The sequence below is a fragment of the Aptenodytes forsteri genome, unplaced genomic scaffold, assembly GCF_000699145.1.
Source record: "Aptenodytes forsteri isolate BGI_AS27 unplaced genomic scaffold, ASM69914v1 Scaffold123, whole genome shotgun sequence".
Classification (NCBI taxonomy): domain Eukaryota; kingdom Metazoa; phylum Chordata; class Aves; order Sphenisciformes; family Spheniscidae; genus Aptenodytes; species Aptenodytes forsteri.
The window spans coordinates 3,052,542-3,065,164 of record NW_008794408.1 but is presented as its reverse complement, the minus strand read 5'-3'; the positions used below and the strand labels follow the sequence as shown (position 1 = coordinate 3,065,164).

The 12,623-nt window shown below is 41.3% G+C and overlaps 1 protein-coding gene across 1 annotated transcript in view; it reads left to right on the top strand.

The window, feature by feature from the left end:
- The window catches only part of UBAC2 (UBA domain containing 2), a 100,415-nt gene that overhangs the window by 28,747 nt on the left and 59,045 nt on the right, over positions 1–12,623 (top strand). The window lies entirely within an intron of this gene.

The following is a 12,623-nucleotide window of genomic DNA, read 5'->3' as shown; positions in this document are numbered from 1 at the left end:
GTCTTTACTGAAAGAGTGGTGAAACATTGGAAGAGGCTGCCCAGGGAAGTGGCTGAGTCCCCATCCTTGGAGGTATTTAAAAGATGAGTAGATGAGGCACTTAGGGACATGGTTTAGTGGGCATGGTGGTGTTGGGTTGACGGTTGGACTCGATGATCTTAGAGGTCTTTTCCAACCTTAAGGATTCTATGATTCTATGATTCTTTGTGTTGGAAGTGTGAGATGAGCAAATGGGAAAGACAGCGTGTGCTTCACTCCTTCCACACTATGTTCAGCCAACAAGGGAAGTAGACAGTCAGGAGTCTACCTTACTGGTATTCTTAAGCTAAAAGTCTGTGCCCTTAAGTGCTTAAGTTATGCACGTCCAGACTATGAATGATTTATCCCATCCCCAAAAAATCTTGGGTCAAATATGTGCACCAGTAAACTCAATTAAAGTGATTTCTGCTTAATATAGTAGTGATTGGGAAAAGAGATTGAAGAATAAGGGGACAGGATCAGAAAATGAGACCTAGTGTATTTAGACTCTTGAGGGAACTATGAAGATCTTAATATGTGGGGCAGAAGAGACAGAATAATGGTAGACAAAAAATAGTCTTAACAAATGCAAAGTGACACTTGATCAGTGTAAGGGAGCTTAAGGCACGCGTACTCTGAACAGAGGGCTCTGACTTGTGTTCAACTGATGGAAAGAGCTGGGCTAGTTCAAATCATAAACATGGCTTCCCCAGCTGTATTCTCTACCCCCCTACCAGAGCCTTGTAAAGGAGGCAGCAAGAACAAATGTGTGGCTTTGCTTCACCTGCTGAAGGTGCAGTTTTATAGCAGGGCTGAGCCGGTTGAAGCGTAGGCTGCCGCTTACAGAGCAAGTGCTTGGCCCCAGACTGTACTTTCCTATCTATCACTTGCAGTGCAAGTCATCTGACTTCCTACAGGCAGTGGTTATAGGGGGATAAAACAATGTTTAAAAATAAAACATGTATACATATTTTTTTGCAGGGATCATTTCCCACTGGCTTAAGTTTCTAAACCTGCTCACTTCTGGGTGGATGAATGCCAGCACCAGAGTAAGGAAAGCAATGGGAACGTGTAGCTGGAAGGCAGAACAGGAACTTTCTCCTTCCGTTACTCTGTACTGCAAGATTCACAGTTGATTGATTCAGCCCAGGTTTGAGTGCTTGAGGTTAAGGCATGCATTGCTGTAGAGTCAGTAACCTCTGCCAGAGGAGGGGGGCAGATGGGGCAGAAGGCCATAACCTCTGAACTGGGGTTCTCCACAGTTTATCACACCAAGCCCTGATTTTAATAACTGTAAGAAGAGACCAAAAAGTCATTATCAGCCAAAAGCTCTGCCCTATACAAAGCTGTGCCATCTGAGACACCAGACTATAATAACAAATGGGTAATCAGCTGTTTCTTAACTGGTGTCAGGATTTGCTGAGGATTTTGAGGGTGTTTTTGAAATGGGGCAATGCTCCATTTTCACAGTAATTGGGATACTTACCTCTGCATTGCAGTTGGGATGTGAAGTCTGTCTGCTGTCGCACCTCTCAGATAGGCACACATGCGTGCACACAAAATACACAGTTGGGTTATTTAAGAGGAAGAAAGCAGTGGGAGGTAATTTGACAACAAGTGTTATCAGTGGTTGAATGTACCTGGAAGCAAGGTGGTACACCTTTGAAAGGGCTTCCCTGAGATGAGCTGCCCCTTTCAAACTGAGAAAGTACTAAGTGGCATTTGTAATTGCAGGCTGTCACCACTTTCACACTTACCTTTTTTTAATTGCTTTTATTAAGTGGAAAGTACCAAGCATGTCATTATTAGAGCTCTGTGAACTAAGTGTAATTATTCAGATTGGAAATGTGTTTTTATTTAAGGGGAGAGAAGCTGGTCTGCCCTGCAGCAGGATTAATCTCTGCAGTCAGTATTCTGTAAGCAGCTTATGGAGGTAAACATTACATGTGTCTGCCAACTTGGCTAAATATTGCCAGCTGTCTTAACCCTTTTTAAAGATAAATGAGCTGTAATTGGATTTCTGTACTGGATAATTTTAAACAAGGGCTATTAGAAGAAGCAGTAATTGTTATGAAGAAACTGCACAATAGGCATATTATTATGAGATGTTGCATCTCTCTGAGTGATTTAGTATTTTTCTATCAGAATCAGGGTAGCAGATTAGAGAGAAACGTGCTTTGATGTGGGAATTCTCATTATTCTTATTATGTGTGAGGAAACAGAAACGGTAATGAAGTTTGGGTTGAGTTGGCGGCGGGGGGAGCTGATGCTACCAAGAGTTACTTTCTACCAAAATTGTGAACTTTTAAAAATTAAATTGAAAGAAGAGGAAAGATAAATTGATTACTATCTTTTACATTTCTACAAAACTTCTAAAAATAAAAACAGATGCTATTTTTGTCTGCAATAATAGACCTTTAAAAAACAAAATAATTTAAAATTTCAATCAGAAATTGTTTCTCCATACAGCCAGTTTCTCTAGGAAGGAGGTAGATTTTGAAGAGAAAACTTGTTTGTTTCAATAGAATATTAACCACTCTGTTGGTAATCTTTGCTTCATGCCTGTTGAAAAATATTAAAAAGTTAGAACTGAAGCCAAACGGGGAGAGCGAATTGTGATGTTGCCCGCAGTATTTCATTTGCTTGGTGTTGTTACCAAAGGCCGTCAAGTGTTTTTTGAGGAAGCACAGATAAGAGTACTCAAACAGAAAAATCTAAGTTTTCAAATTAAGGGATATTTTTATTTCACCAGTTTGTTTTGAACAAATAAAACACAAGTTTGTTTAGCTTCTGAGGTATTTGTGGTTTTGTTGACACTAGCATTTAAGCTTTTATGTATGAAGCACAAATCACTAAAAATGGTTAGCCGTTTTTCTCAAGTTCGTGTAGTGTTAATTGGTTGTTATATTTTTGAGTGTTTGTTGCCATCCTAAACACCCTAAAAAGTGGGATTTTTTTCAAATTCATGTTTTAATTCCTTGTTTTCTTACAACCACTGATTGATTACAGTTTTTCTCAGAGGGAGCACTGCTTGATTCTCTCTTACAGATTTTAGGATAGCTCACTGTTATGTTCTCCATGACTTGTAATTTGCTTGCATTTTTTTTCTTTATTATTCTCTGCAAAGCCTTATCATTAGTTTGTCTACTTTTGTTCTGCTCGTAACAAAAATTCATTAGTTTAAGTTTTTTAACTTAGTCACTTTGATCTTTTTGATTTGAAAGAAAACTTCTTTGTGGAGAAAAAGAATTATGACTTATCTTCTATCCTACTGGTGTTGGCAGTTGGAAAAGTGATACATAAAATACTAAGTGTTTTGCACCAAGGAGAGGACAGTTCTTTCTGGATCCCAGTAAGAAAGGCACAAACACTTGCAAGGCAGATAACTATTCATTAATAGCCCAGAAAAACCGATAGCAAGTTATGAAATCTCACGTCTCTTCCGGTGCTGGGAGCCCCGAGATGTTACAGCATTGGCTGGACCTCTGGTCAGGGACAGCATATGGCGCAGATCCCATCCATCTGGTCAGGGACAGCATATGGCGCAGATCTGAGCTGGTGAGGCTCACCAGCTCTGAGATCACTAGTGTTCCTCCAGGGTCTTGCTCACAGTACAGATTCATCAGTCACTGACAGAATCAACCCGGGAGTGAGGACTTAGCTTTTAAGACTTCTTTGGACAGTATACTCTCTTATCTCATTAATAAAGCTGCAGTCCCGGAACTGTTGCATGTAATAATTCACATGAATGAGACAATACACTATACGTATACTTAAGATTAAATGCGCATTGACTATGCATTGAGTAATTATGTATTGACTGTGCATACATTGATTAATTATACTATTGATTAGATACACCTTGATTAAGTAGCGGTCACACAGTATCCATGATACAGAGGCATACACCTTGATTAGTGGTTATGTGGATCACTAACTTTTAACAGAATAGTCATCCACTACTGGCTACTACAGTAGATAAACAAATCATTATCGGTAAGGTTATTTCTGCCATTGCAAACATTTTGATTCAGAGTTCTGCTGATTTTCTGTTTTCTTACGGATCGAAGAAGTATTGCTGTTCTAAGCAAAGGTCACTTAACTAAAGTAGAATTTCCTTTATAGTTCTGAGGTGCTCTGCAGTTCTTGGTGCATCTTGTCGGTACGCCCTGACATTCTTCCCTTCCCACTTGGCCACTGCTGTCATCATCCTGTGTGTGGAAGAGTCCTCTTGTGAGCAGTTGGGTTATGTTGTCAGATTAGATGGAGTGTAAATCATAGTTCTTATTTGCTTAGACCTTTTTCTGAGGTGCTGACAAAGTTGGATAAAACTGTGAAAAGAGAGTAGCAAAAACTTCTTCCACCAGTGTGTCTGTGGCCAGTGAGGCGCGCTTGTTTCCTGTTTTTCTTTGTAACTAGAAAGTGGCACTTTGTGAAAGAGCATTAGAATCAGATTTCTGAGAAGCAATTTCAGAATTCTTGAAACTTGAATTGAATGGAACCCCCGGTATCAATACAGGCTGGGGGGTGAAGGGATTGAGAGCAGCCCTGCCGAGAAGGACTTGGGGGTACTGGTGGATGAAAAGCTGGACATGAGCCAGCAATGTGCGCTCGCAGCCCAGAAGGCCCATCGTCTCCTGGGCTGCATCAAAAGAAGCGTGGCCAGCAGGTCGAGGGAGGTGATTCTGCCCCTCTACTCTGCTCTGTGGAGACCCCACCTGGAGTCCTGCGTCCAGCTCTGGAGCCCTCAGCACAAGAAAGACACGGACCTGTTGGAGCGGGTCCAGAAGAGGGCCACGAAAATGATCAGGGGGATGGAACACCTCTCCTATGAAGAAAGGCTGAGAGAGTTGGGGTTGTTCAGCCTAGAGAAGAGAAGGCTTTGGGGAGACCTTATTGCAGCCTATCAGTACTGAAAGGGGGCTTATAAAAAAGATGGCGGCAAACTTCTTAGCAGGGCCTGTTGCGACAGGACAAGGGGGAATGGCTTTAAACTAAAGGGAGGTAGATTTAGACTAGATATAAGGAAGAAGTTTTTTACACTGAAGGTGGTGAAACACGAGCACAGGTTGCCCAGAGAGGTGGTGGATGCCCCATCCCTGGAAACATTCCAGGTCAGGTTGGACGGGGCTCTGAGCAACCGGATCTAGTTGAAGATGTCCCTGCCCATGGCAGGGGGGGTGGACTAGATGACCTTTAGAGGTCCCTTCCAACCCAAACTATTCTATGATTCTATGAATTCAAGCTCCATCTTTATGCCTTGCTAATTGTAGCTATTTTGACAGAGGATGTAAATTAACCAGTAAAGATTGCTTAGTCTTAGAAGAACTGATTAAAACATTAAAGACAAATACTAAATACTTCTTTCTTTTTTTTTTTTTTTTAAAGTTGTGAAGACCTTATCTAGGCCATATGGCAATGAGACTTCATCTGTAGTTAAAATATGTTATGATACTAACTCTTTATTGTTATCTGTTCCAAAAATCTTCTTTATGGACATTTTTTAATTACAATTCTGATCATTAATCATTTAATTTCAGCAGGAATTTGCAAGTTGCAGCACAAGAAGTGCTGCAAAGGGATATATGATGGCAGTGGTGCTTGACTGCTTGAATAGAGATGCTGAGCTGTACAGTAAGTGCCTCCACAGCACCAACCACCACGCTATTAGGAAGGCAAGGCCTTAGCCAGGGGAATTAATTTTTCCAAGTTCAGCTTCCACATACAGTGGAGGAAATGTAAAGAGACCTTTTATGGAGGCGGTAAAATCAGTTCAGACAACAGGAGGCATTTCCCTGACCCTAGGCTCTCCATCTACGGTGGTCTTCAGCTCACTGTTCTCAGCCATGAGCTTAGCCCCTGTAGGTTTGCCTAGCTGTGGACAGCTCTCCCTGCACTCCTGGGTGTGCGGGGACTCCTCATGGCTAAGGGCATGGGACATGGGTGCTAGCTGAATGGCTGGAACAGTGCAGCAGAAAAGCAAGGAGGGGTGAAGAGGTGGCCTGGCTGTGCCCAGAACTGGAAGCTGCTCGTTTTGCAGTCATCCCTGGTGTTTGTGGTCACTAGTTCTGCTTGCCAGTGGTGATATCCAAGCATGCTGTTTTAAAGCTTCTGCTCTAGCTTGTGGGTTAAGAGGAGTTAAAGATGAAAATCCTTCATTTAATGAAATTAATCTCTTATGCCAGTAATCTCTTATGCCAATAAATTCGGATGGCTTGATTTTTTTGTTTGGTTTTTTTCCCCCTCCTCTCAACAGAACTGCGATACTTTCTTCCAGGTCACATTTTTAACAGTGACATACCATGTGTTATCTTCTTGCAGGCCTCTTTCTAGATGTCCTTTTTGATCTTTTATGTCATTTTTTGTCTAGAATAAAGCCACTAGGAGAGATCATGAGTTGTTAAGTATCAAGGATATGAATATGAAGCTTTTCCCTCTATCCCTCTTTTAGCATAAATAACATTATTATGTATCTGTTCTAATAGGTAGCCCTGACACATTTGAAATAGTTGGTTTGTGCTCATTTGAGTGAAGGAGTAAGATTCTGATGGGCGTTTGGCTGTTTCAAATAGCTGGCATTGTGGATACACTGTATTTATTTTTTTAAAGGCCAAAACAAAAAATTGTCCCGGAGTTGCCTTTATAGTCTGGTAACTTGTCAAGAGTCTTCAGTTGTCTCTTTTGTCAAAAATGCCTCCCACATGCAGCTGGCAGGGGTGCTTCATCTCTTCCTGCCCAACTGGGGACAATGATCTATCATTGTTACTTCTAGACAGAACTACTGTAAGTTTCCATACTTAGAAGTTATGATATTAAGGTTTCATCAAGTTCTTAGCCCCTTAGTATCAGCAGCTGCTGATGAAACACTATCTGCCTGCTTTGTAGGCTAGTAAGTTGAGAATAATCAGTTTTCAGCATCTCTATATTTAAAGTAGGCTGCCTCCGAGTGCCTTCTGCTAACTAACCACAACTTCCCTCGAAAGTTACGTGCCACAGGAAGGATGAAACTGCTAAGTCTAGCTTATTAGAGGGAGGAACATAGCTCTCCTTGTGCATGGTATAAGATGATGTATACTTTTCTGGAGGGGATAGGATAACCACAAATGTTGCTGCCTTCAGAACAGGTGCAAAACTTGCTTTTCTAGTTTAGCCCTTTGCACAACATCTGTCACAACTGAGGAAAGGAAAAGAGGAAGAGGAGAAACTCATATTTTTGCACTGAGGAAAAATGAATGCAGCTTTTTGGAAGATATCTAGGCCATGTTTTGACCTTTCTTTATTTTAGGAGGATGCTAATGACAGCGTTTTGATAAGGCCTTAAATAGAGGACAACACTAGAAGATTTTAAAGTTATATCATTTGCTGGTTTTACTGCAAGGCCATTGAGTTTCATGTTGCTTTCTTGTCTAACTTAATCAAAGTTTTCCCCAAATTTGTTAGTTGTAGAAGGATGCAGGTTGAAAGGAGCCTCTGGAGATCGTCTTGTCCAACCCTGGTAGTGCCAATTTGATCAGGGCTGTGTCCAGTCAAGTTTTGGGTATCTCTAAGGATAGAGATTTCACAGCCTTTCTGTGCAACCTTTACCAATGGCTGACTAACCTCATGGTGAAAGAATGCTTCCTAATGTTTAATTGTTCCTTGCTGCAACTTCTGCTCATTACTGTGTGTTGCCATCTTTTCTGTACCCCTCCCCATTAGGCAGTTGAAGACAGCAATAACATCTCCTCTCAGTCTTCCCTCTCCAGGCTGAACTCATCTCAGCTCTCTCACCCTCTCCTCCAGTAGCATGTGCTGCAGCCCCTTCATTGTTTTTGGTGGCCTTCGGCTGGACTTGTTCCAGTATGTCGGTATCTTTCTTGTACTGGGAAGCCCAAAACTGGGTACAGGACTCCAGGTATGATCTCACAAGTACTGAATGGAGGGGAAAGGTAGTTTCCCTCATTGTTCTTTCTAACACAGTCCCATACATGTTTGGCCATGAGGTCACAGTACTGTCTCCTCTTGAACTTGTCCACCAGGAGCCCAGACCTTTTTGCCAAGCTGCTTTCTAACCAGGCAATGCCCAGCCTGTACTGTTGTGCGGGGTTATTCCATCTCAGTTGCAGGACTTTGCATTTGACTTTGCTGAACTTCATGAGGTTCCCCTGAGCCCATTTTTCCAGCCCATTGAGGTCCTGTTCTTCTTTCTTTAATGCATCTGAGCAAGGTTATCCAAATCTGGCAGTCATGGGGCAAGATCCCAGTTTTGAGACTTACCTGTATGTTACTGTGGTAGGAAAAGTAGATCAGTACGCTGTTGATCTCCCTGTGTTTAGAGATACCCTGTTCTCTTCCGCCACCCAGCTCGAACACAGTAGGGTTTCCATTCTTTCTCTGCGCTTGCCTTCTTTCCTTCCTCTATAATTTGGATGAAGTGGTGAACAGCTTTGATCTGGCTGTTCACAGGAGAAGAGACTAGATGACTTGAAGGAAGGGGATTTGGTGCAGGTCTGTAAAATCACAAGTAATGTGGACAGGGTAAATAGGGAGTCGCTGTGTTCACTCATTTCTAGTACAAGAAGCAGGGGACTTCAAATGAAACTAAAATGTGTCACAAGCGAAAGAAAATGGCTCCACACACCACGGGTAGTTAGACTGTGGGACTTCTTGCTGCAAGATGCTGCAGGCACAGACATTTTATTTGAGTTCAAAAAGGGACCAGACAGGCTGATGGAAGAAAAATTGATTGAGGATTGTCATGTGCAAAGATGACATCTACCTCAGGAAGTCCGAAGTTAGACATTGCAGGAAGCCAAGAGAGTATTCTAAAGGGAAAAAAATTGAGGAAATATGTCTGAGCATTTACTACACAAACAGCAATCCCCCTGTTTTTCTTCAGAAAAGTGTTGCAGCTTGGCTGAGTTCATTTTGTACCATAGCCTTAGTCTGCAGGCTGTAGCTTAGCCAAGACTGTATTAGGAAATATTTCACTCAGATGAATTTGATGTTTTTCTAGTGATTCTTGGTGTCCGTTGACCTTGTCTGTATTGAGCCAGCACAGTGGGATACTGCTGAGATCCAAACCTTAGTTTGTCTTGAGCTTTTCCCCTGCTCAATACCACAGATGTGGAGATAGAAGAGACAGAGTACGTTGCTGCTTTTCAGTTCCTCCAAAACTGGTCGTGTAAGGCAAAGCTTCTTTTCTCCTTCTCTTCAGTTGCACCCTATTTATTTTTCTTATGTTGCAGGCTGTCTCATTGTTTTCTTGGAGTCTATTCATTCCTTGCTTACCTGAAAGCTTTTGAGTTTCAAAATAGTGTTAGTCTTTAATGCAACATCTGTTTAAAAAACAAAACAAAACACAAAACCCTCCATTTTGTCTTTATACTAACGAGCTTGCTGGTTTAAGAGGAGTCATTAACCACCTTCAAGAATCATGTTATTTGTGGTAGCATGTTTACCACTTCAGACAGTTGCTGTTACTGTCTTTTGCTAGGAGATGACCGTGTTGCTGACAGGTTCCTCGTCTGCATAGCTTTCAGGGTCACAGCCAAAAGAGTCAGGCAGCAATGCCTTGGGGAATATCTGTCCTCTTCTGCTGGGACTGTAAGCCACAGGAGATTGTGTTCTTTATCTCCACACTTTCAGTTAGGCTTCAGTATTTTCTAGCCCAAGGTGGCTGTGGGAACCCATCTGAGCACTTGCAGTAATAGTCCTTAGTTTTGCATTCTCAGTGAAAGAAAAGGTGAAGGCACTAAATGCTCTTTTGCTGAAAATGCGTGTCCATTTTGGGATTTTTTTTACATGAAGCATCTTCACTTGGTTATGTGTTCAAGAACAGGTGTCTATACAACTTTCTTTTCTGGACTTGGATAGAGACAGACAAAATGTACCATTTGACCCCCATCATCATTTTTATTTCTATGTGCTCTGTCACATTCCCTACCAGATAAGATTTGAGAGAGGTGTCAGCAGTGGACACGTAGTCTAGTTGGAGTCCTCTATAGCAGCTGCCCTAGCCCTACACTCCAAAGTGTAGAGTTAAAAGATACTCTATTGTTTGTCATGAGCGCAGGTTTTAAGATCCTGACTGGACTTCACCCTCCAAATAGAGACCCAGTTTCTCCGAAGAACTTCAGTCACATCCTCATAATGAGCAAACCATTTGAACCTGCTGCTACTTGTCAGCTGCTTTACTTATATGTGAAAAGGGTGAGTGAGCTCCAGATCTGTATGACCATTTCCCAGCCTTTCACGTAGAAGCGGGCATTTCCTAGAATGTATCAAAATCTTTTGCCAAAGCAAAAGCTCACTTTCTTTTACAAAGCTCATACTGCTTCAGCCACATGTTGCATGGCGTGGCATGCTTATGTCTTTTAAGACAGACACGTCTGTTACATACTCAGTGTTGGAGAGGAAAAGAGATACCAGGTATGGCTTTACCCCCTTTATTCATGTCTGTGTGGCATGCAGGAGGAGAGGGACTTGAGGTGTGCCACTACAGGTAACTGCTATTGTAAAAATACTCCAAGACTACCAGCAGGATGAGTGGATGAGGGCATCTTGAAGAAAACCAGTTGTTTGAGAACAGCTCTAAGTTTTCAATATTACTGCTCACCCTTGCTCCCATGCAGCAGCTTGTTACCATCTCTCTGGTGATGGCTACCAGCCCCACAGCACAGCTGGTAGAAGAAATAGGACAGATGCTCTCTAAATGACTGCAGTGCAGTGTCCTAGGCCAACTGAAACCACCATGGCTACTTTTGGCAGTTTCAGATAAGCACACAGAAAAGAGGCTCCTCATTGATACAAGTGTGCATGAGCTGTGAGTGCGTGCTGACAAGTAGTGAGGGGAAGCAGTGGCATCAGCTGCCACAGCTATAAATTGTCACTGTCTGTGTGTCTGTGCCTTTAGGACTCTTGTCAGGAAGCTGAGCTTATCTTAGCTTTTAAAGCTTTTTATTGTTTCTTCAGCATTTAAGAAGTATTAGAATAAGGAGAAAAAAACAGCTTTTCTCAAACCCATTATCTAACTGGACCAATGCTCTAAGGCTTATTAGAGCAAAAGCAGTATTTTGATGTAAAGTTAGTTGTTTGAGAGTGTTGATGTGATTTAGAAACAAGGTCTAAATTTGAAAATAACAGGATTGCTAATGTGAGAAAATGGGGATAGAGAAAGATTGTTCAATACAGATCTTCACTTTGTTTCCACCTAGAAGAGAAAAGATATCTGCATTATGTGGTACTGTAATACATATTTGAGTTATATTTTACAGACATATAAAAAAGACTTCTTTCTTTTTAGGTTTTGTAATCACAGTTAGATGAAACACATACCAAAAATAAAAACCAGACATTAGTAGAATAAAATGAGTTTGTAATGGTGTGATGTTAATAATGCATATATTTTATTTCTACAGCTTCTAGGCATTCGTGAGTGGTCTGTCTGTGGTTTTATCAAGTTATTATTTGCTTCCTCTAATAGGAACAAATTCTGAAATAAAACTTTGAAATAGTTTATTAAAAGAGCTGACAAGAACAGAACTGCTATAGCATACAGAATTAAGTAGAACTTCTGTTAAAAATTATTTTTCTTACTCAGTTTTCCTGTAGTTGCATAGTGTCTTTCGTAATTAGAAACTCAATTTTTACAATCTTAAGTGGTATGAAATATAGGGTCTTTTGCATTTTCTTTCCCATAAGAAAGTAATTGTTAATTTAATGTTTCCCTACTGCTGTTCAGATATGACCCTTCCATGTTTGCAGGTAGGCGGAGGTCAACACGTGAGGAAGGAAGGAATTGCGAAGATGACAAATGTAACTATGTTTGTTTGACTTCCAGTGCAACCTCAATGCCAGAAAGATACAGCTGCAATAAATAACATTTATTCTGACATCTGGCATAGCTTTTACCAATAATTATCAGGCACTCTTTAATTCTCCTTTTCCATCACAACCTCATGGTGCAATTACCAAGTTGTGTTGGCAGGTGAAGGCATATTAAGAAGATAGAAGACAAAAGAAAAGACAGGGGGTCAGGAATAAAGTAGGGAAGGAAACTGACACATGACGGAAGGGCACAGCAGCAGGAACCCAGGGCTTGCATCCTGGATACTCAACTGGTATTGAGCCGATTCCAGCAGGATGTGTTTAAGTCATTTGGTCTCTTTGCTGTCCCAATTTCAGTGTGCCCAAAGGGATCCCAGATATGCTGTATGAAGGTGTGATGGGAAAGCTTGTTCTTTCCCAGCCAATCCTGCTGTTCTCATTTATTGATCTCTCAGGTAAACAGCGCTTGAAAAGAGGTGGCCATCTCACACCATCAGAATTAACCCATTAATTTACTTTTTGGTGGCTTCAACTGTGAACATCTATTCCTCTTTGTAAAACGTTTGTCTTGTGTCCATGTGTGACGTCATCAGAAGTTCTGAAGAACCCTGTATCACTGCTCCTTTAACTGAAATGGTGCAGTTTCATATTACAGTCTCTTGCTTCAACTTATTTTTTGTGTTTATAAATAATTTATATACAACTAGAGTAGAGACTTTTTACAATACACAGTAGAAAGAAAAGTTCTCCTTTAGGAAAAGGAGTAAAGAGATAATACACCTTGCAAAGATGAGTGA